The 24,454-nt window shown below is 38.7% G+C and overlaps 1 protein-coding gene across 1 annotated transcript in view; it reads left to right on the top strand.

Moving 5' to 3' along the window:
* The first annotated feature begins 4,530 nt into the window (after positions 1–4,530).
* nav2a (neuron navigator 2a) overlaps positions 4,531–24,454 on the top strand; it is a 180,218-nt gene continuing 160,294 nt past the window's right edge. The window contains exon 1 of the mRNA XM_067399762.1: positions 4,531–4,581. The gene's annotated coding sequence lies outside the window, so the exon portion shown is untranslated. The remainder of the gene's footprint in view (positions 4,582–24,454) is intronic.

Here is a 24,454-nt window from a genome sequence, read left to right as displayed (position 1 = left end):
ACCAAGCATTACGTTATTCTCATGTTGTCTGAAAATAAAACATGAAAGAAAAATTGACAGCTCATTCAGTCAAGTTGACAGATAAGCTTTATTTGTAGGGCAACCTTATGATTTGAAACGATTCATTTCAGTCTTTTTAAATGGAAGTTCCCCAAACCGGAAGTGCAACCCATAATTCGAAACGCAGTAGGCTAGTCAGGAATAAGGCGGATACCAGTTGTATCTAATAATGTATTAGACAGATCATAAACTAATGAAGACTAGAATGCGAGCACTGTGTGCTCAGGCTCTGGCTGAGCTGTTCTCAGCGCCTTCAAAATAAAGGTCTGCTGTGCCATCAAAATAATAGTAACAACAACAAGCACAGTTTACGTCACTTCTGGCCTAGGGGAAAATTAGTTCTCGGGGAACCACACTGGTGGCTAGTTCCTGTATCTAAGTTCCAAGAACAACCCGATTCAAAAGCCCCTATTATTATACCATACATATGTTGGCTTTTTATTATTATTTAAAGATGAAACCAAACATTTGCGATTTAAAGCTATAGGAATTTGTTTTTAGCTTGTTTATTTTTATACAAAACAATGATATAAAGCTATTCAATACATCATTCAATGTAAATCGTGTTAATCATAATTAATAATCGCAATTACAATTTCATTTTTTTCATTTTTGTCATAATCGTGCAGCCCTAATACACACACATGCACACGTAAATTCCACACATTACACTTCCAAATTGTGAATGGCAGCTTTAAACAGTATTGTTTGTCTTTGTGAGTTGTGAAAAGCCCCTTGGTGATCATGCGTACTGTGGGGCAAGTGAGAGCGACTGGTTCTGTGTTCAGACTCGCTGGTCTCTGCGTGATATGCAGCTCCCGCGGGACACATTCAAGGAGGACGGTTCATTTCGTATGCCTCCTTTTGAAATGACACGGCTTTCTCTGTGAACTTCCTCCCCTCTCGGGTTCCCGTCTAAAACATTATTAGTTCGCTCTCTCTCGCTTGCCCTCATGCTACCTGCTGCGGAGACTTTTGTTGCCGAGAGTGCGGTTGCCACGGTAACGCACCACCAACACCTTTTCCACTCTACAGCCTTCACTCTTGAGCTTTTTTGCACAAGGAATGTGATGATTCTTACAAGTACAAAAATAAAATTGGGTTAATGGAAAGGGAGAGAGGCAGAGGGAGTGCGGATGGCATCCGTGTTGAGCTGTAAAAGAGCAACTCCACCTCATGAACTCATGAGCCCAATTAGCATTCATTAGCACCCCTCGCTACTGCTGCACACACACTAATTTTAGCCATCGGCTGCATTCAATAATGTGGCGATTATACTAAAGGAGCAGTGAAGGACATTTTCATTTGTTTCTCCCTTGGCTGTAACAGCTGGCAACAGCAGCATCTTTTTTTGGATGAGGGAAGTGCCCACTTTTTTTATGGGACAAGGTCACTTGACCTTAGTACAGAGTTTTACTTGTGGAAATTCAAAAGTGTTCGTCAACAGGTTCTGCTGACTGTTTAAAATGTTTGTGATTCTTATAGTCAGCATTAAATGCTGGCAGTATATTGGGCCTGCGGTTATAGTTTAAATTCAGATCATGTCCTTCCCTTTTCTCGTCCTTTCCCAACATGCCCTTCAATCTAAATAAGGCTAGAGAAGAGTAGAGGAGTGCTGGATAATAATCATTGGCTAGTCATCTAACAAACAACTAGATGATTAATGAGGTTGTCTAGCTTAACTAGTTTTTTTTTTTTTTTTATATATATTTTAAGTTTTGGTATTACCTTTTAGTTTAACAACTGTTAGACAGTTTACAAACCCTGAGTCCCATTAAAACTTTTAGGACCATTTTTAAAAAAAATAATAATTAAACATTAAAATTACACATGCACTTTCATTCAAATACAAATATTAAACACAATTATGCATATAAAACAGTAAAAATAGAACTACAAAAAAAACATGAAATAATATAAATATAAAATCAGAATAATGGTATATTTGGGTATTAAAATATCAAATAAAGTCTCTAATACTGTCAATGCACAGTCTTACTTTAATCTACAAAACCATAAAGTTTGCATTTATGAATGTGAAATTTGGTCAAAAGTATAAGTAAATAATTAAAAGCATTTTTCATCTCCTTTAGAATAATCAGTGAAGCTAAGAAGTTTCTCATAAAAGTGAGAAAGTTCTTGAACAATAAATATTTTACATAAATTAACACATTTTGTACCTCACACCACAATGTAACTGAATAAGTACAATGTTTCAATAAATGCAAGGTGGTTTCATGATTGTTATTGCAGAAAATACAGTCTATACCTTATTTATATTTATGTAAATAATGATCACTGCTATGCCATGCATAGGCAGACATCTTTGGCCATTTTTTGACCATGTCAGCATGAGTGTCCAGCTATTTCTGATGACGAACATGTTTTATGTAAATGGACATAAAAAACATGACTGATTTTGGTCAGGTGAATCTGAAACATTAAACAGTCTCATTATATGGGGTTTTCTTCTGGCTATTTTAGTCTAGTTTTAGTCAATGAAAACTTGTCACATTTTCATCATGCTGCATAATGTTTAAATTAATAATCAAAGTTATTTTGCTCATAATTATAATTGCAATGATTGTCGCAGGATTATTGCACTTTCACATATAAGCAGAAAACGAGAATATCAACTCATACGCATGGTTTATTTTACCTCATCTAGTTTACTGATTTAATTATTATTTAATTATTATTATTATTTACGTAATTATTATTTATCATATTAATTAGCACACTCTACATTATGAAAACTAGTAAAACAAGAAACCTCTCACAAAGATGAAAACAGTTAAATTCCTAATAGTAATTCCAATAATTCTAAATTTCTATTAAAACAACACCATAAAAGACTTAGTATTGTCACACATAGGTTGCGTAAGTGCATTTATTCATCAACCACAATCACATTCTATATAGTTGAGATCCATGTTTGGATTTATTACAGTTCATCTGAGAAAGTTTGATCACAGATTTAGTCGCAGCAAACAGCGCAAAGTGGCTCGTGAAGGAACACAGACTGACTGAATGACACTTTCATTTGAGCAGAATATCTCACTTGAGATCGATAAACTCCAGCTTACTTATTTGTCTTTTTTTTATTTTTTTCAGATCATCGGCACTTCTTCAGCTTCTTTCCGTATTTTTCATTGTTGATGTGAAAGGGTTTCCATGCAATACTACACAACTCCACAGTGTTTTGCTCAGCAGGTTAAGCAAATTAAATTAGATGGATGCTAACATGAGCGTTATACTCTCCTTTTCTTTACTATAATGTGGTAGGAAATAAAGTAGGAGAGAGAACCGTAGTGCAAATGAGAGGCCAGGAGGACATGCTGGATTGCTCTTGTCTCTTCTGCCCTGCCATTTAATCAGTCAACAGTAATTTAATTAGCATGTATTACTGCAGGAGAAAGTCAATGAGAGAAAGAAAGGCAGAAATGTGTGTGATGAATAGGGTCCTTCTATCACATTGTTCATAATGATCCACAAGTATCATCCAGCTCCAGAAATGAAAGCAGCATTTATTTTCCTGGATTAATTTATGCAGAATAGCTCATCTGAGATTTTGTTTGGTGAAATTTGTTCCCTTCAGTCATTGTGAGGCATCGAATGAAAACGTTTAGGCTTTAATTGAGTCCTGAGCCGCTGCTATTGTGTGACGACTATCGCTAATCACAGCATAGTCACGGAAACACCTGATAGGATTGTATGGTCATCGTGTATAGTTGGGAATAATGCTGCCTTCACATGCTATTAGAAATTTCCTTGTTCCCACTTCTGAAGTTGTTATTACGAGCTCGTTGTAAAAAATACATGCTATGTTTGCTGTGTATAAAACGAACAATTATAATGAATTAAAATATTTAATTTTATATATATAATATATATAATTTTATGTATATATGTATATATATGTATATATATATGTATGTGTATATATATATATATATATATATATATATATATATATATATATATATATATATATTGGGATACCATTTCTCATGGCTTTTGCCTCATCTATTTATTCACAGTTCAGTGACTCTTGGAATTTCAAGTTCACAATGCATTATGGGATATAGTTATCTGGATAATTCATGCATACAAAAAATTCACTTGCAGTTGCAATTGTGCAAATATAAACACATTATTCCCTGTAGGAGTATTATGGAAGGATACCATTTTGAACATAGACAGAGAAGTGGGTCGTCAGATAAAAGTGACTTTGCATGATGTCATATTGGACTGACTTTCATACATGTGGGTCATCATTAACTTGGGTGTGATTACAGTAGTGATACATTCAGTAGTCATAAGGAAGCAATTGTCAGTTTCTTTTCTAAAGCGTTCAAAGTTCAGCTGTCTTGAGTGTGATTGGTTCAGTGTTGAAATTCAAACTCACAGGTGATTTACAGTAGACATCATCGATGACCTCATCTGTGTACGCTGTGCATTCTCTCTATGAAGAAATCTAATCCGTACGTCCGCTACATATCCTGGAGATTTTTTTCATAGGTAAGCCAATGTTTGCTTTAGCAATTCTTTCTGTTGTCTCTAAGAATTTAACAATTCGTTCTGAACTTTTCTTTTTGCCTGTGCTCACCACAATAATCTTAAATCTTTCAAGTAGTGCTTAAAATAGTTGTTGTATTACCTATGCTCATATTTAATTATGGCCTTTATTTGCATTTATGAATGTGACAATTGCATTGTTTGTAAAATCTTTTGGTGTGACAAGGTCGTTAGAACGGAGTTAAGATGCTTTGCACTGTAGGAAAGTAGTTTTCAATGCTGTATTCATTGGAAATTTGAGTTTTTTGGACTGGTTAACAACAAAGAATATGAACACCTAATATAATTACATTTTTAGGTTTTCATATAATCAGAATGCAAAATGAACACTTACTAAGCGCTGAGTATGAGTAAAAATTGCTTGTTATTCATTTGCAGTTAAAAAGAACGATCAGCTATAGCGAAATGACAACTGTCTGAAAAAACATCTGTTGATTGACACACAAAACATATATGTATATGTGTGTATATTTATGTATATATGTGTGTGTGTGTGTGTGTGTGCCCCACACATGGGGGCACATTAACATTTTTGTATGTTGGCTATATATATAATATACATATATAATATCACTATCAGTCTCTCTGCATTAGTTCAGTGTGCGTGAGTTGACATGCGGCGTGGTTGCGGGTGTATGTCTGCATGCATCTTTACAGGGTCACAACAAAGTGTAACCAACAACTTGCCTCTTGTGTACCCGCCAGACTGGTACTCCATGCCCTGAGAGCCCCTTTCACATTTAATTATGTGTCACAGTCAGAGACCCTGGGGAGACAGAGAGAGAGAGAGAGAGAGAGAGAGAGAGAGCAGAGATTACAGGATACAATCACAAACATTCAGAGCAAGAGAAAGGCAGAGACTGAGAGAGAGCAGTTATGGCGGCTGGTTAAATGCTGATGGAGTTCTTGTTCATTAATGGCCGTACCGTAACTCCGTATTGCTCCTTTAACGAGCCAATCTTTCCTTCCAAACAGCGAGGGAGGTAGACATGAATAAATGAATAAATGAAAAGGCAAAGCGCTATGTGAGATCAAGGTGTTCACTGCAGGCATGTCATTATGACCTGCTACTTTTAACCTTTGGGACACATCTGATTAGGGAGGCGGAGATATCGGCTGTGTCTGAAACCAAAGACAGCTGTGCCGCGGCTAGTCAGTCAGTGACTTATAGTAAAAGACTGCATGAAGCTTTGAATCATGTCTAATGATTTAAATTCTTTTAATAGATTCTCTTCTCATCAATGCTGCATTTATTTGATCAAAACACAGTAAATACAGTAATATTAATTTAAATAACTATCTAATGTATTTTAAAATGTAATTTTACAGCTATATCACAGCTTTCTGTGATGCAAAGCTGAATCATTACTCCAGTCTTCAGTGTCACATGATCCTTCAGAAATCATTCTAATATGCTGATTTGCTGCTCAAAAACAATTATCAATGTTGAAAACAGTTGTTCTGTTTAATATTTTTGTGGAAACTGATACATTTTTTCAGGATTGTTTGATGAGCAGAGTGTTAAAAAGAACATTATTTATTTGAAATAGAAATCTTTTGTAACAGTAAATGTCTTTACTGTCAATTTTGATCAATTTAATGCATCCTTGCGGAATAAAATTAGAAATTTCTTATAAATTTCTACCTATAAATGCCCCTTTTACAAGATGTAATATAAGTCTCTGGTGTCCCCAGAATGTGTCTGAAGTTTCAGCTCAAAATACCCCACAGATCATTTATTATAGCTTGTCAAATTTGCCCCTATTTAGGTGTGAGCAAAAATACACAGTTTTTGTGTGTGTCCCTTTAAATGCAAATGAGCTGCTGCTCCTGGCCCCCTTTCCAGAAGAGGCCGGAGCTTTAACAGCTCGTGCTTCAGTTGCTTAACAAAAACAAAGCTGGAGAATCTCATGCAGCCAAAATGAGGATTGTCAGTAACCGATTTCAGCCTTACATTGTTCAAATAGGAGTTGGACACTGATGGAGAGATTCAGGAAAAAAGTTACAACTTTTAGAATGAAACTGGATGTTTCTGAATGGTTAGTGGATAAATTTATGTAGTTGCTGTGGAGTTGATTCAACTCATCGACTAACATGTGCCTTCATGTTAATTTTTTGTGCAAATCCAGCATTGAATTGACCCTCATTTGTAAAGGTGCAAAATGACGGCATGGCAACAACACTCTACAACAACAACCCTTCCTCTTCTACAATTAAAACCAATCAAACTTTGAAAAACATGTCTCAAGAACCTTCCGTTACATTACGCTCTAACTGTTTTGAATGATTTTGAAAGTGCTTAATAATTAATTGTTCTAAATTAATGCATTCATTTAATGACCCTACTTTAGACATAACCAATTAAATTTTTAATCACAATTTATTGTTAAAAATAATTTAGTAATTTATTCTTTGCATCCATGCGCCGAACTGCACAGGATTGGGGGAAATCATAGGCAGTGAAATCATAGGCATCTCTGCCACTTTCAAAAAGTGACCAGATGAAGGCTAGTTTTCAAATTCATCTTTGAAGTCGACATGTATGTCAGTTTTGATGGAAGAACCTGACCATTGCAGTTGACAGGATGTTCTACAGACATTGAATTAGGACATGCTTTGATACCCTTTGTATATTTGTTCAATTTTCAGGTTTCTGCCACAAAGCAATTTGCATCACATTTACATTAATTCATTAAACAGACGCTTTTATCCAAAGCAACTTACAAATGAGGAAATGCAACCTAAGCGATTCATCTAAATTGATTATGAGACACCTGCTCCAGGAGCTGCGGGGTTAACATCATCCTCACCCTTCTCTCTCACAATCCACCTGCTGTGTGTATGTAAACGTGTTTCTTTATACACACCTCCTTCCCCTGACATCTGCTGAACTCAGTGCTGCCTCCCTCTCTCTGTATTGCCTCCCTCCTTTTAGGGTGTAAAGGGAATTGAACCTCTGGATTTTTTCAGTTCAACAAATTTAGCATGCATGTCGACTTCAAAGCTCAATTCCAGCAGGAGGCTTTGTGCTTTTGGAAGGATCTTATATTAGGACATGTTTCCCCAATAAAGAAGATACTACTGTTACACTGCGAACCTTGCTGTCGGTACATAAATATGCACCTGTGTCTATGTAGAATTTCTATTTCTTCTTCTTTTTTTTTTTTGCTGTTTTTGTTTGGCTGTCATACTTTGTTCACCAAGGCAGTGAAAGATATTGATACCTCTCTGGATCATGCAGAATATAATGAGGGAGAAAGAACGACATATCAATACTCATCTCCATTCTTTTTTGCCATTTCTGTTTTTTTAAGTGCAAAGCTTTGTGATATTTCTTAAAATGTGACAATACATGTCATAATTTTGAAAGCTGTTGTGAATATGGTTATATCAAGACAGGTTGCCTACGGGCAGATTTTAATTAAAAATTTCATTATGATACTTAGTATGATTAGTCGTGTGTTGCATTTCAATTAAGAACAATTTAAATGAGATTTTTACATTTTCTGTGAGGCGGTTGCTATAGGGTAGGCGGTTGCTAGGGTGTTATGGATTTTGGCTGCATTTTTTATTTTTTTTTTTAGATTTTTTCACCAGTTTTATCATCTGCAAAGAAAGTCTGATCACAAAAGTAATTGCTATTATTCATGTCTGTAGCACAAACGGTATAGGATATGTTACACTAATAGCAATCGTTTATTGTAATGGTTTTTAAACATGCATATAGAGGACATTAATAAATCATTTAACATGCTGGCTGGTATCATAAGCATTGCATTAGATGTAGTGTAATTTGTCTATAAGCTGGTGAGTTTCCCATGAGAGACTCCATGCGACAGACTGTCTAAGTTTGAGACGGGAAACGGCAGACAGCTGCATTCCCAACATTACTGGTATTGATTTGAGGGGAAGACATTTTAGTCCAAACATGGCATGACCACAAGGTTTATAATATTATATATATTATTTTTTCATGTTTTTGAAAGTCTTGTATACTTACCAAGGCTGCATTTATTTGATCAAATAGAAATGGTAATAATGAGAAATATTACTGTATAAAATGTATTAAAATGTTCTATTTTAATAGTGCTGGGTATATATTTCACAATTTGATTCGATTTCAATTTACAAGCTTGCAATTTGATTAAATTAAGATTGAGTTCGATTTGATATTGATCAGTTGAGGTAAAGTACATGGCAAATTTCAACAATAAAAAAATATCTTTCAACTATTGCTGTAAACTATACAGAAACCCCGGTTTGGTACATTACTAAAATATTAAAGCTTTAAAATTAACTATAATTTGTTTAAACGATTTGCATTAAAATGGCACATGAGGACGCTTTTATAATAAAAACATTATAATACATTTTTAATACATTTTCATATGTCTACTCTATTTTTTTATATAAATATTTAAAAGGTGACTGTCATTTATTCAAACATACATTAAATATTGAAGAACAGGTTAAGTAAAAATACAATAAATATGTAATATATTGCATATACAGTGCTCAGCATAAATGAGTACACCCCCTTTGAAAAGTAACATCTTAAACAATATCTCAATGAACACAAAAACAATTTCCAAAATGTTGACAAGACTAAGTTTAATATAACATCTGTTTAACTTATAACATGAAAGTAAGGTTAATAATATAACTTAGAGAACAACATTTTCAGTTTTACTCAAATTAGGGTGATGCAAAAATGAGTACACCCCACAACAAAAACTACTACATCTAGTACTTTGCTTGTCCTCCATGATTTTTAATGACAGCACCAAGTCTTCTAGGCATGGAATGAACAAGTTGGCAACATTTTGCATCATCTATCTTTTTCCATTCTTCAAGAATGACCTCTTTTAGAGATGCTGGATGCTGGATGGAGAGTGATGCTCAACTTGTCTCTTCAGAATTCTCCATAGTGTCACGGGCACACAAGAACAAGATGTTGAGATCCAGTTGCAGCATAAGTATTTATTGGGGAATCCAGAAACGTAATCCAAAGGCAGGCAAGGGTCAAAATCCAAAATATCCAGTCCACATAACACAAAGCCAGAGAAACAAAACGGTGCACGTAACAATACAATAAACCACAACCAAGGACAGAAACAACTCAGTATAAATAGACAGACACTAATAACATAATACAAAACAGGTGTGTGTAATGAAGTGATCATGAGACAATGAGTCCGGCAGTGCGTTATGGGTAATGTAGTGAATGCAATGGGTGGAAATGAGAGTCCGGGATGGAGTGCCCTCTAGTGGCTGATAGGGCACTCTCACTGGTGATCGTGACACTACCCCCCCTCAAAGGAGCGGCTACCAGACGCTCCACCAGTCCAAAAAAAACAAAAACACAAAAAACCCAGGAGGGAGGTGGACAGGTGGAGGATCAGGGGGAGGGATGGTGGGCCAGGACCAGAACCCCCAACCGAAGGCCGGGGGGAGCCGGAGGAACAAACCATGGGGGGCTCAAGAGAGTCAGGGTCCTGGCTGAATGCCGGGGCGGCGCTGGAAGAACTGACCAGGCTGGTTCCAGCGGGTCTGGAATCCTGGCTGATTGCCAGGGTGGTGCCGGAGGAACTGACCAGGCTGGTTCCAACGGTTCAGACGGCCTGGGCAGTGGCGGCAGGGCAGAAAGCCTGGGCGGCGGCGGCGGCAGGGCAGAAGGCTTGGATGATGGCGGCAGGACAGAAGATCTGGGCGGTGGCGGCAGGGCAGAAGACTTGGACGGCGGCAGGGCAGTAGGCCAAGGGTGCTTCATGGCCATATCAGGGAGAGCGGACAGCTCGGTGACGGCCTCCGTGGCCGTATCAGAGAGAGCGGACAGCTCGGTGACGGCCTCCGTGGCCGTATCAAGGGGAGCGGACAGCTCGGTGATGGTACCAGGCTCGGGCTGCTCAGGCGGCAGGGCAAGGCGCTTCGGTGGCGCCGGCAGGGTAAGGCACTTCGGTGGCGCCGGCAGGGCAAGACGCTTCGGTGGCGCCGGCAGGGCAAGGCGCTTCGGTGGCGCGGCCTCCGTGGCCGTATCAAGGGGAGCGGACAGCTCGGTAACGGTCTCCGTGGCCGTATCAGGGAGAGCGGAGGACTCAGGGATGGCAGCGGGCTCAGACTGGGGCTGCTCCGGGACGGCAGCGTGCTCAGGCTGGGGCTGCTCTGGGACGGCAGCGTGCTCAGGCTGGGGCTGCTCCGGGACGGCAGCGTGCTCAGGCTGGGGCTGCTCCGGGACGGCAGCGTGCTCAGGCTGGGGCTGCTCCGGGACGGCAGCGTGCTCAGGCTGGGGCTGCTCCGGGACGGCAGCGTGCTCAGGCTGGGGCTGCTCTGGGACGGCAGCGTGCTCAGGCTGGGGCTGCTCTGGGACGGCAGCGTGCTCAGGCTGGGGCTGCTCTGGGACGGCAGCGTGCTCAGGCTGGGGCTGCTCTGGGACGGCAGCGTGCTCAGGCTGGGGCTGCTCTGGGACGGCAGCGTACTCAGGCTGGGGCTGTTCTGAGAGCATCCTCCAGGCACGCAAAACCGCCACAACATAGAACGTGAGGACAGCCCTCTTGGCCATCACTGGACTGATAGGGAGAGCATGCCGTACTGGAGCGGACTCAATGGCTGGAGCGGACTCACTGGCTGGAGCGGGCTCTGTAGTAGACCCACTGGCTGGAGCGGACTCACTGGCTGGAGCGGGCTCTGGAGTGGACTCACTGACTGGAGCGGGCTCTGGAGTGGACTCACTGACTGGAGCGGGCTCTGGAGTGGACTCACTGACTAGAGTGGACTCACTGACTGGAACAGGCTCTGGAGTGGAGTCACTAACTGGAGCGGGCTCTGGAGTGGACTTACTGACTGGAGCGGACTCTGGAGTGGACTCACTAACTGGAGCGGGCTCTGGAGTGGACTCCCTGACTGGAGCGGGCTCTGGAGTGGACTCACTAACTGGAGCGGGCTCTGGAGTGGACTCACTGACTGGAACGGGCTCTGGAGTGGACTCACTAACTGGAGCAGGCTCTGGAGTGGACTCACTGACTGGAGCGGACTCTGGAGTGGACTCACTAACTGGAGCGGACTCTGGAGTGGACTCACTGACTAGAGTGGACTCACTGACTGGAACGGGCTCTGGAGTGGACTCACTAACTGGAGCGGACTCTGGAGTGGACCCACTAACTGGAGCGGACTCTGGAGTGGACTCACTGACTGGAACGGGCTCTGGAGTGGACTCACTGGCTGGAGCGGGCTCTGTAGTAGACTCACTGACTGGAGCGGACTCACTGACTGGAGCGGACTCACTGACTGGAGCGGGCTCTGGAGCGGACTCACTGGCTGGAGCGGACTCACTGGCTGGAGCGGACTCACTGGCTGGAGCGGACTCACTGGCCGGAGCCTTTCTCCTCCTCTTCCTCCTTTTACGTGAGATAGACGATGTACCTGTGCCCACCTCCTCGGTGGACTCTGGAGCGAACTCACAGGCTGGATCGGACTCACTGGTTGGTTGATCAGGTGAGGTCCTCCGACCCCGATCTTCGAGGTAGTAAACGAAACCCCAAAAATCCAGGGTCCGGAGCCCCTCCAACTCACACTGAGGAAGAGGGTCATCAAGGCATCCATTGAATATCTCCTTTTGTGCTGCATCATTATAACGCAGTCCTCTTGCCATTGTCCAGAAAAACTGGGCGAAACCTCCTACCTCTGCTCCCTCCTGTCGCAGAGCCAATACTACCCGAAACAGAGCCATTCGCTCTCCAATGGAGGCTGGAGGACGAATCCGAACACTCATGCTGCTGGATCCCTTGGTGGTGGTTTATTCTGTCACGGGCACACAAGAACAAGATGTTGAGATCCAGTTGCAGCATAAGTATTTATTGGGGAATCCAGAAACGTAATCCAAAGGCAGGCAAGGGTCAAAATCCAAAATATCCAGTCCACATAACACAAAGCCAGAGAAACAAAACGGTGCACGTAACAATAAACCACAACCAAGGACAGAAACAACTCAGTATAAATAGACAGACACTAATAACATAATACAAAACAGGTGTGTGTAATGAAGTGATCATGAGACAATGAGTCCGGCAGTGCGTTATGGGTAACGTAGTGAATGCAATGGGTGGAAATGAGAGTCCGGGATGGAGTGCCCTCTAGTGGCTGATAGGGCACTCTCACTGGTGATCGTGACACATAGGTGTTCGATTGGGTTCAGATCAGGATCCACTGAATCATTTTCACCCTGTTCTTCTTCAGAAATCCAACAGTGGCCTTAGATGTGAGTTTAGGATCATTGTCATGTTGGAAAAGCGCACAACTACCAAGGGCCTGGAGTGATGGTAGCATCTTCTCTTTCAGTATAGAGCAGTACATCTGTGAATTCATGATGCCATCAATGAAATGCAGCTCCACTCGTGCAGCACTCGTGTAGCCCCACATAAGGACACTGACACCACCATGTTTCACCATGCATTTTTCTTTGTATTCCTCACCTTTGCGACGCCAGTTTGGAAGCCATCAGTTCCAAAAACATTTATCTTGGTCTCATCACTCCAGAGTATAGAGTCTTAGTCGTCTGCAGTGTACACCGTATTGTGACACGGGAAATAGTCACCCCAGTTTGGCTTTCTACTTCTTTAGATAACTGCCGTGAACTTGCATGCCGATTTTCTTCAACCCTTCTCATCAGAAGATGCTCCCGTCGAGGTGTTAACTTCTGTGGATGACCTGGACATCTCTGTGAGATGACTGCAGTTCCGTCTTTTTAAAATTTTTTTACCACTTTTGCTGCAGTATTCTGACTAATAAGTAAAGCTTTGCTGATCTTCTTGTAGCCTTCACCTTTCTGGTGTAAAGACATTATTATCTTTCTCAGGTCTTGTGACATTTCTTTTCCATGTGGTGCCATTGCTGACAGCATGAAATGGGAAGGAGTTTTAACACCCTTTTATAGTCAACTGTCTGCTGGACATCTGTGTAATGAATAATTAGACTCACCTGTGGTTGAATTCTTGTTAAATTAGACATTTGTAGTCTAAAATTTTGCTTTGCTCCAGAGACTTTCAGTAGGGTGTACTCATTTTTGCATCACCCTAATATGAGTAAAACTGAACATTTTCATGTCATAAGTTAAACAGATGTTATATTAAACTTATTCTTGTCAACATTTTGAACATTGTTTTTGTGTTTATTGAGATATTGTTTTAAATGTTACTTTTCAAAGGGGGTGTACTCATTTACACTGAGCACTGTATTTAGCAAAATGGACCAGAGTTTGTTAAAAAGTTTTGCTACAATAAACAGTATAGACTTAAAGATCGATTCTAAAAATGATAGATTAAAATTGATTAATCGATTATTCAATTAAAATTAATAAATTAAAACTGAGAAATCGAGATTTTTAACCCAGCGCTTTTTTTTTATATATTTTAAAATGTATTTTTTCCCTGTGATGGCAAAGCTGAATTTTTCAGCATACTTTTGTGGAAACATTGATGCTTTCTTTGATGAATAGAAAGTTCAAAATAACAGCATTTTACTTTTATAACATAGTCTTTACTGCCACTTTTGATCAATTTAATGCATCCTAACTGAATAAAAATATAAAACTGATCTCAAGCTTTTGAACGATAGTATAAGTATATATAAGTACATATTTATTTTTGTTACTGTTGTGACAGTTATGTCAATGTAGACAATGACATAGTAGCACATTTTACCTTTCTAAAATAAGTGCTTTAAAATAAGTGCAGAAAATGCACAGATTCTGTCTATTCCTGCTTATCCATGTGTAAATGGGCAAAATTAGCTTAGAGTCAATTTACACCACACAATATTAATGAACAATGGAATCGTTCTCATGCGCAGGTTTAATTGCATAACAGGCATCAGCACCCACACCACCGGCTTGACAGCCGCGACATCTCTCTGTCCCGGACACCATTCGCTTCCTCCTGGCTCTGATTGGCTCTGAGGATGCTCGTTTGACTGAGGCCTGACGTCTGGATCTGCAGGGGCTCATTAGAGAGAGTTAGAGGCGCAGCGGCAGCACGGCAGGAAGGCGATTAGAGGTTTTTTATGTGATTTTTGTGCGATGTGCACTTTCCTATCTCCACTGAGAGCTAAGGAGGAGAGGGTCGGGCAGGGGTCCTGTTAGCTGTAGTTTCAGGTGATTTATATCTGCAGAGGGCAGAATTGTTGATAAAGAATTATCCCATTTAAAAATATTTTAAATACTTTTTAAAAATAAATTATTTATTAAAACATTAATTTTATTATTAAGCCACTTTAAGTTACTTAAATTTATTGTGAATTGCATTTAGCATGTATGTTGCATGTGCAATGTGATATATTTCCCAGTGAAAAAATAGATTTATCAAGGAAAAATTTAAAATTGAATTTTCAAATCAAATAACTTGTGGAGCCTAAATGATATTAGTGGAAAAGTACAGTGATTTCAAAGACTGAGTTTTTATATTTTTCTTAAAAACTATGAAGACATACATTTCCTTTTGAACAATCTGCACTGATATTCATAATAAGTCCTGGAATGTGCATTAAGAAAGTAAATAATGCCAATTTTTAGGACCCGAGCACTGATGGTGTGAGGACCCTGTTGTAATTGCTTAGTCAATTCTTCTTCTTCTCTGAAATGAATTGCATTTTTAAGGGCCTAAGCATGCTCGAAAACTCAGAATTAGGTGTGGCAAAATGGCTTGATAGTGCCACCTACAAAATTTCAAATAAGCACCCTTCTCGCTACGTTTCACGAACAGAAGACCATAGCGATGATAAATATCAAAGATCTTGAGTTTTCGGTGAAGGGCGTGTCCGTGGCGGCCTGACAAAGTCTGATGTTTCGCCATGAAAGAGGAAGATGTTGTATCAGTGTTCGATCTGCTTCAAACTTCACATATGTGATGAGATTCCTGGCCTAAATACATCTGTATGCCAATATTCCGTTAGTCATAGCGCCACAAGCTGGCAACAGGAAATGGCATGCTTTACACTGTAATTCACTCCCAGAAACACATTTAAATATGCCACAAAGTACCAAATATACTAGAAATATGTTAAATCATGCCACACTTGGCTAAGTGCTAATGTATGGCATTAATGCCACAAAACGGGAAGTTGTTGTAACGCAGTTGTAACGCATACAATGTCCGATCTGCTCCAAACTTCACATGTCCTGGCCTGAAGACAACTACATGGCAATATTCAGTTACAATCAAAGCACCTCCTGTTGGCAGCAGGAAATGTAGCACTTTGAAATGGCTTTGCCATTATTCACGTCAGTTCTGCACCTGTGTGAGATGAAATGCCTTTCCGAACCAGCAGATGGCAGTATCGTAACAGCCAATCAGAATGATCAGATGGCCCAACGGGCCGACGAAATCCGACGCTGATTCAACATTTTGAATCGGCCGAAAAAAAAGCAGACGAGGACCAACTTCAGCCGACGGTGCTGAACACACTGAGAGAACTTAGTCGGCCGACGAAATATAAACTGCCAGACGGACGACCGTCGGCTTGGTGTGTTCCTGCCTTTACATGCATGTCGCCCACTGTACACTGTTTTCCTAAGGCCAACGGTTGGCGGTGAGCCCGGGTGCGAGGGCCCTTTCATCACTGCTTGCAGCTTTTAATGTTATTTTTGTTTTTCTTCATGAACCTTGGTAAAATCACTGTAATGCACAACTTGTGGCTTATTTCTTCATGAAAAACAGAGAATTTACCTAAAAATACTTTACAAGAAAGATTGCAATGGCATAATACACACACAACTGTCATGGAATTATTCATTATGCTTAATCCCAAGGGAAGAGGGGGGTCTATCCCAGCGATCTTTTGCCCTTTAAGTCACTGATTGACACGTTACAGCAGATGTGTCATTTCTATTTTTCCTTTATGAGATCCTCTCCTGTCCTCTCAGCCATGAAGGGTGACTCTGGGTTCACCTGTGTCAATCATATGTTTGTTTGTAAGACATTTCCCAGTGAAGCTGGTGAGGAATACACGCTTTCCCGACACGCTTCAACAGGCGTGCATGGCTGCGTTCTTATTTAGTCTTTTGTTAGTGGTCTCATAAGGGAATATGTAAATGGTGTATTGGACCATTTATTTCACATGAAATTCAGCTTGTTTTATTGTGTTTGTGTGTAATACTCTTTCAAGTGGCAGTTTTGACTTATTGACATGAAGTCTGGTAAATATTGTAGCTTTTCATGGCCCAAAACTGGCTGGTGTTTCTACCTTTAACACCCAGGGATACTTAATTTTCCGCAATCTGCTCCTGTTGAGTGCGCAAGCCTTTCAAAGTATATTTCTTTGGCCGTTAGACAAAGCACACTTTGGGCTTTATAATTTGGGCCTGTCCAAATACCCACTCTTGCGGCCGCTGCACTTGTCCTCTTGTCAACTAGTGAAAATGTATGTTACATTGTTGCGGCAAATAAAAAGCTCTTTGCTTTAAACTCACTAATTTACTCTAACCATAACATTTTACTTCAACTCAAAAGCATTTATTATAATACAGCTTAGCTATCTAGTGTACTACCTCTCTATCAGATGTATGAATGTTATGACTGAAGTTACTGTATTACAGCTGCACATATTCAAGATACACCATCTGCATTCAAATTGAGCATGTGGTTTTATTTTGGTCTTTACGGTGTTACAGAGAAGATGAACTTGATATGGAGCAGCTGGAAGCAACATGTGAGGTCGTATTATTTTATTTGCCTCCATTCTGATCCACGTTGTGAGATCCACAATATTTACATTTGCCGGACTCATTCTTCAATGGAATTATGCAAATCAAGTAGCCGGTCTCTGAAGCACTAACAATGTTCTTGCTGGTTTTTATTAGCAGTGGCATGAACCCATCAGGAACATACTTAAACTAATGGCTAAACAAGTCTATTGTTGCATTTAACCTCATTATAAAGATAGAAGGGCATTAGATTGGTTCAGAAGACACTGGCACTGCCAATCAAATCTCTCAAGTCAGTTCCACATTTCTACCCATAATGAAAATCACAGTTGACATCTCTTTGAAATCTCTATTGTTACTTCTACACAGCAATGAGATTTTTTTTTTTTTTTTTTTTTGACTGTACTAAAGCATACAATTAGGAAATAGGATTTAGGTAACATGCTACTTGTTTCTCAGAAAAACAAAGCTACAGCCAGTTATTCTACTTTGAGGTGTGTGTTCCGTGTCAGAATGTCTGTTTTTATTTTGGTCTGTGTGATCCCACTTACTGCCAATTTACCCAGTAGTATTTCGCCCCCCCTGGTTGCCAGTTGGTGGAAAACACAGTGATGGAAGCCAGCAAACGAACTGGGTCAGAGAATGCGGATTCTACCCGACCAAAAAAACCTTGACAATAAAAACATTGCAAACATATACATTAGCTGAACTGCTTACAGTGTAAGACTCGTCACCTTTCATTGTCAGTTGTGCTCGTTCCTGTTGCATGTCCTCAATCTGGCAACCCGTGTGAGCGTCGAGTCTGAGGAGGAGGGTGCAAGGGAAACGACTAAAGTAGAGAGAAAATGGAGACAGGTAATCTGTTGTCTTGTTTCTGAGTGTTTACTTATTAAAAATCGGTAATTGAAATAAAATAAGTAATAAATATAAGATGAAAAATGATACTTAGAAAACTTAAATAAAAATTAGAAATGTTGCCTTGGCAACTAACTGCACTAACTAACTGCACTATAAAAAAATGCTGGGTTGTTTCAACCCAAATTTGGGTCAAATATGGACAAACCCAACCGTTGGGTTAAAAAATGCATTTAAAAATTTAACCCAATGGTTGGGTTTGTCCATTTTTGACCCAAACTTGGGTTGAAACAACCCAGCATTTTTTAGAGTGTGAAATCACTAAGTTTAAGTTGAAGTATTAAAATGACAAACTAAAACTGAAATCAAAATTAATTAAAGATTTTTTGCAATAAAATATCTAAAAACCACTCAAACAATGCTGTATGTTTTGTTCACTTGTGTACTTACATTATCCCAATTGTTTCCATGAATGTTTAAATCCAGTGAAATCAGCAATTTTAACCAGTGTAACAGACTGTTACACTCTCAATGACGTCATATCTGCAATACTCTTGATTTCCGCATAGAAACCATGGAAACACCAAAGTCTCTTTAATATATTATGTGTCCCGTCGGATTGATTTCTATGGGCTGTGGAGGTGAAGATGACATCTCCCATGATTCCATGTTCATTCACAGCGTCATCAAGCTACGCCTTTGTTACTGTTTTGAATAACGACCTCTATTGGCTAAACTTACATATTGTGCCTTTAAAGCTAAATAAGAATATTTATATTTATATAGAAATATTATAAACTAATAAAAATGACTAAACAGAAAATAAATACTAAAAATGTAACTAAAATGAACATGAGAAGTGAAAATTTTAAAATAAAAGTTAATACAAAATAATCTGGCAGGTTTCCTGTTTCTGAGTGTTAGAAGGGATCTTAATGTCTCAAACTGTGCTCAGATGTGCCAAGATACCAGAGTCTATAAGATTAAAATATGAACTTTCATCAAATTCAACAATTGTGTAATTTAGTTTTGTTCCTCATATGGGACTTTCGTCAACGTGGACTAGCAATAACATTGTCCTCTCGGTCTGCTGCTGTATTCCAGCACTCACACACTGTAATAATAGATCAGCGGGGTGCAGTGAGTCATGATGTACAGTATGGTTTCTCTTCTCTGAAGACTTTCACATTGTGAGTGTAATAAAGAGAGACACTTCAGCCTGTGTTCAGTAGGACAGCCGCTGAGTGTAGAGGAATCTACTTGCACACCTCAGCAAGTTCCTGGGCTGGTGAGGGAGATGGGAATAGCATTTGCTAGAGGAGGGTGCAAGTTGACTGAGTTTATGCATATTTACAGCAAGATTTAAAAAAAGAACAGCTCCATGACAAACAAGATTTGCTCAGATAGTATCAGAGAGAAAGTGAGCACAAAAGATGTGAAGAAATGTTATACGATAATGTAGTTCTACTGCTGGCTACCATTTTTGTGACTTGAATTTTCTAGCTTGAAGGGATTGTCATTCTTTACTTACCACTGTTTTTATTGATAACTAAGAAAATAATTTTCATTAATTGAAATATAATTAAGACAGATAAAACTTAAAAAAAAAAAAAAAAAAAAAAAACTACTTGGCAACTACAATAACTGAAATAAATATGTATAAGTGGAAGTACAACATGTGCTAAAACTAAAACTGAAAAAATAAATAAATAAATTAAAACGAAATAGATATATTTAAAAAAAAAAAAAAAAAAGCTAATAAAAATGACAAAAGAAAAATCTCAAGACCCACCAAAATATTTGAGATTAGAAAACAATTGACAGTTACTGTAAGCTTAATCTTAATCAAAAGTTTGATATGACAGAAATCAAGTATTTAATAAAAAATAATTTTATTGTATAGTATAAACTTCAAATTTCAATAATAAATTTACGTTTTAATTTCTTCATTTACAGACATTAAAGAGTATATGAAATATGTCCTTAAAAACTTGAAAAACACTCCCTCCGGTCAGGATATGAAAGTGTTGTTAAACTAATCGGCATGTTCGGTGCAGAAAATGCTCTCGTGATCGTTCTGTGTGTGTACATGTGAAATGATTTTACAGACAGTTTCCTTGTGTTGGTAAGTAGCCAAAATGCACATGAAGGAATGAAAGCAAGGCACTCTTTATATGTCCCTGAAGGACAACAGCACTGAGTTGAACAGACGTCAGAGAGGAATGAACAGACCTGAAGCAGCCTTTCGTGACATTTGAATTCTCCAGTGAGAATTCAATTCTCTTATTTCTTCTCATTAATTATGTGGACTGATACGCTTAATAATGAACCGAGTCATTCTGAGACCTGCACTGTTATTACAAGTCACATGCACACTCTTCAAAACATGTAGCTCATATTTATATAATTAAATTGCGGCCTTTGTGATTCGAAAAGCAATATCACAATTTCTGTTTAATGCTGGTATATCGTGCAAACCTAAACTGTTTGTGAGTGTGTGTCATTTACTGAAACGTAAATTTAGCTGCAGCCAAGTGACTTTTTGCAGCCCACCTTTTCCACTCTGTGACATACAGTTTGAAAACCCTGTATGTCAGAAAAATTTATAGTTTTTTTTTTTTCTTTTTTTTCTTGTAAATGATACCAGGAACACCCAATGCACTTTATATGAGAATTTCTGTGTTGATAAGTCTTCTGAGACAGCAGTCCAAGGTGACTTCCTTTTTAACAGCTGTCAAGGAGACTGATGATTCATGAAACTCCTGTGCCTGAGCTTTATCCATTGATAGAGGTCAGCTCCGACATAGACAGGAAGATGGATGGAAAAAGCAACTAGGAAACTTGAAAGTTTGACAGGAAGAGGCTATCTATCTGAAATAGCCCAGCACACAAGATGATATTTTAGCTTTATATTTTGTGTATTGAAATACTAAAGAATGTCATTGAGAAAGAAATTATAATTGCATTATCTTGCTTTTATTTTGTACATTACTATGTAGACTGTAGACCGAATTCTTAAAAATGCCCCATTATGGATTTTTGAAAATTTGCTTTCATGTTTCAGTTTTAAATCTGAAAGTGCACCGTATATAAAGTTATTGAGTCAACTCTGAGTCAATTAAACAATTCGTTTGTAAAACAAATCCCAAGCTGTTTTGTTGTGATGTCACAACGAAACATTAACATATTGCCAAATGCCCACCCACTTATTGTACGTGCAGACACCAGGGAAAATTTATTTTTTCAACAATACCACAGAAGTACAATCTTTTGTTGTGTTCCCATCATTTTACTTACGAGACTCCTCCTCAAACCTTGGGGAGTTTAAAGTTGCCGTAGAATGTCTTTTTAAAATATGTAATATAAGTCTAAGGTGTCCCCTGAATGTGTCTGTGAAGTTTCAGCTCAAAGTACCCCATAGATTTTTTTTTTTTTTTTTTAATTAATTGTTTTAACTGCCTATTTTGGGGCATCATTAAATATAAGCCGATTTAGGCTGCGGCCCATTTAAATTTCGCGCTTGCCTTAAACATCATAAACAAAGTCCACACAGCTAATGTAACCCTCCAAATGGATCTTTACAAAGTGTTCGTCATGCAGCATGTCTAATCACGTAAGTATGGTATTCATTTGGATGTTTACATTTGATTCTGAATGAGTTTGATGGTGCTCCTAGGCTAAAGCTAAGATGGTCTCTCCACACTGTTGGAGAGATTTATAAAGAATGAAGTTGTGTTTATGAATTATACAGACTACAAGTGTTTTAAAAATGAAAATAACGTCTTGTCTCCGTGAATACAGTAAGAAACTATGGTAACTTTAACCACATTTAACAGTACATTAGCAACATGCTAACGAAACATTTAGAAAGACAATTTACAAATATCTCTAAAAATATCATGATATCATGGATCATGTCAGTTATTATTGCTCCATCTGCCATTTTTCCTGCCTAGTCTGATGATTCAGCTGTGCACATCCAGACGTTAATACTAGCTGCCCTTATCTAATGCCTGGAACATGAGCTGGCATATGCAAATATTGGGGTCATACATATTAATGATCCCGACTGTTATGTAACAGATAAATTCAATTTTTAATTCGAGGGCATCTTTAATGCAGGATTCACAAAATTTTTGGTCTTAAAATATGGATCAATGCCCAGTTTATTTGGACTAGCTTGCGCCTCTGAATCTCAACCTGTAAGTATGATTAATAATTGATTGTTTATATTTTATAGCTATCATAGTTTTGTATGTTATGTTGTGTAATGTACACCGTCTTGCTATGTCTCCTGCTAACCGGCTAGCTCATGTTTCTGTAGTTCAATATTGTCTAAAATTGTGTCGATTAATGCAGCTTGTCTGTCTTATTACTTGGAGTAATGATCAGGGACGGAGCACAACTTTTGTTTACAAAGTGTAATTATCAGCTATTCACATTTGTGCTTGGCTAACGTCGGAGTTTACAACATACAAAACAAACCATTTTTTCCTCTGCGTTTTAATTAGTACAATAGAGTGGAGCTCTATCTGTATTGTAATAGGATGTTAAGATGCTAGTCTGAGTTGAATTATTCTCTCTGTAAACAATAAACACTCATTATAATGTCAAACAATATAGCCATTTTTTACTTTGTTAATAGTTATGACGAAAAAGTCTGTGTACACATCTGGTCTAAATGTTTATCTTATGTTAGAGGTTTTCAGCTTCGCCTTGGCATTCTGATACAGTTCCCACAGGTGCACCTACATAAAGTATAACAGTGACGCTGCTATCACGTCTTAAAAATAAGCAAACTAAGGTGACACTTACCATAGACAAACGTCCTACTCCACTCGTGATTGTGAATCAGTTTCTGGATCGACTACTTCATCGTCGGGCTCAAATTGATGCGGTAAAATCGATGCTATCTTTTCTGTCCATACATCGTATATAATGTCTTATATTCATTTCACCTCACCTCATTTCTCAAAGAGTCTGAAAATAGTTAGTTCGAAGATTCAGTCTCTCTAAACCCCTGCTTTCTGTGAGGATACTCTGCTCTGATTGGTCAGATGGCCCAGTCTGCTGTGATTGGTCTACTGCTTATAGCACTTGTTGGAAACAAAATGCCAATTACCATATCTAAACTTCAGCTCCGGAGGCTTCCCCAGCTCTTGATACACAGTGATACGAATGATGGCGTCAGTTTTTCTGTATCAGTTCTAGCACGAGTCCTTTTGAACTTCATGCGAAGTGGATTTGCAGCCCTGAAAACAGCGTCTTCTCGACATGTCGACAACACGCAAACAGCAGTTTGTCCATTTAGGGCTACTGTAGAAACATGGCGGCCCAAAATGTTGACTTCCATGTAGGAAGACCCGTGGTGTATGTAGATGGAAATGGCTCTTTCTAAGATAATAAAAACATAGTGGTTCATTATGTAAGGTCTTTATACACCACTGAAAACATAGTCATGTATATTATATTGCATCTCTGTCAATAGATCCTCTTAAATAATACTCACTGGACCTTCAAAACTCTGCAGACCTTTTACATTCAGCTATATTACACACTGCATTAATGTTTATATTCGAAAAAGCATAATAGCATAAACTTTAAACACAGAGCAGCATTTCAAATATATATATACATGTATATACTAATGTGATTTCATGTTTTCTTATAAATGAATGGCAGATTTATTCTCATCCTCATGTAGATTTAGGAGTTTTACTAAAGATCCTTGGAGAGAGCAGAAGTGTTTCTCCCTCTCATTAACACGCACACAGTGTGCTTTATGAATTGGCTTTGATATGGTTTTGAAGTTTGACAGTGTTCAATAAAAGCTGTCTCTATAGTAAGCAGCTGTCAGTTTCCATTCTCATATCTAAAAATGATATTTCACAGCCCGTGCCCTGCTGCTTCAGTACTAGTGTGAAGGAAAAAAACACTGAAAGATAAAGCTGAATCATTCTATAAACAAACAAACAAAAAAAAAAAAAAAAAGAAATGTTAGCTGTAGATTTATCATAGGTTTTTGTCTTTTAGATATTTTCGGGAGAAATCATGTCCATTTAGTTCACATTTGAAAGAATTTATCTCTCTGCTAATGCATTAAATTATACAGCATTAGAATAAAGCAGTAATTATATATTGTTTCAGGACAGTTAAAACCTGTAATTGTCTTTTTGAATCATTCATTAAAACAACAGGTTCAAAAGAAACGTTGTTTCGGCAATCATTCTACACTTGTCTGGTTTTGGTTCACTGAAAGGAACCAGCTCA

Source organism: Chanodichthys erythropterus, chromosome 11 (genome assembly GCF_024489055.1).
Source record: "Chanodichthys erythropterus isolate Z2021 chromosome 11, ASM2448905v1, whole genome shotgun sequence".
Classification (NCBI taxonomy): Eukaryota; Metazoa; Chordata; class Actinopteri; order Cypriniformes; family Xenocyprididae; genus Chanodichthys; species Chanodichthys erythropterus.
Note: the sequence above shows the minus strand (reverse complement) of the source record. Positions and strands in the feature narration are given on the sequence as shown.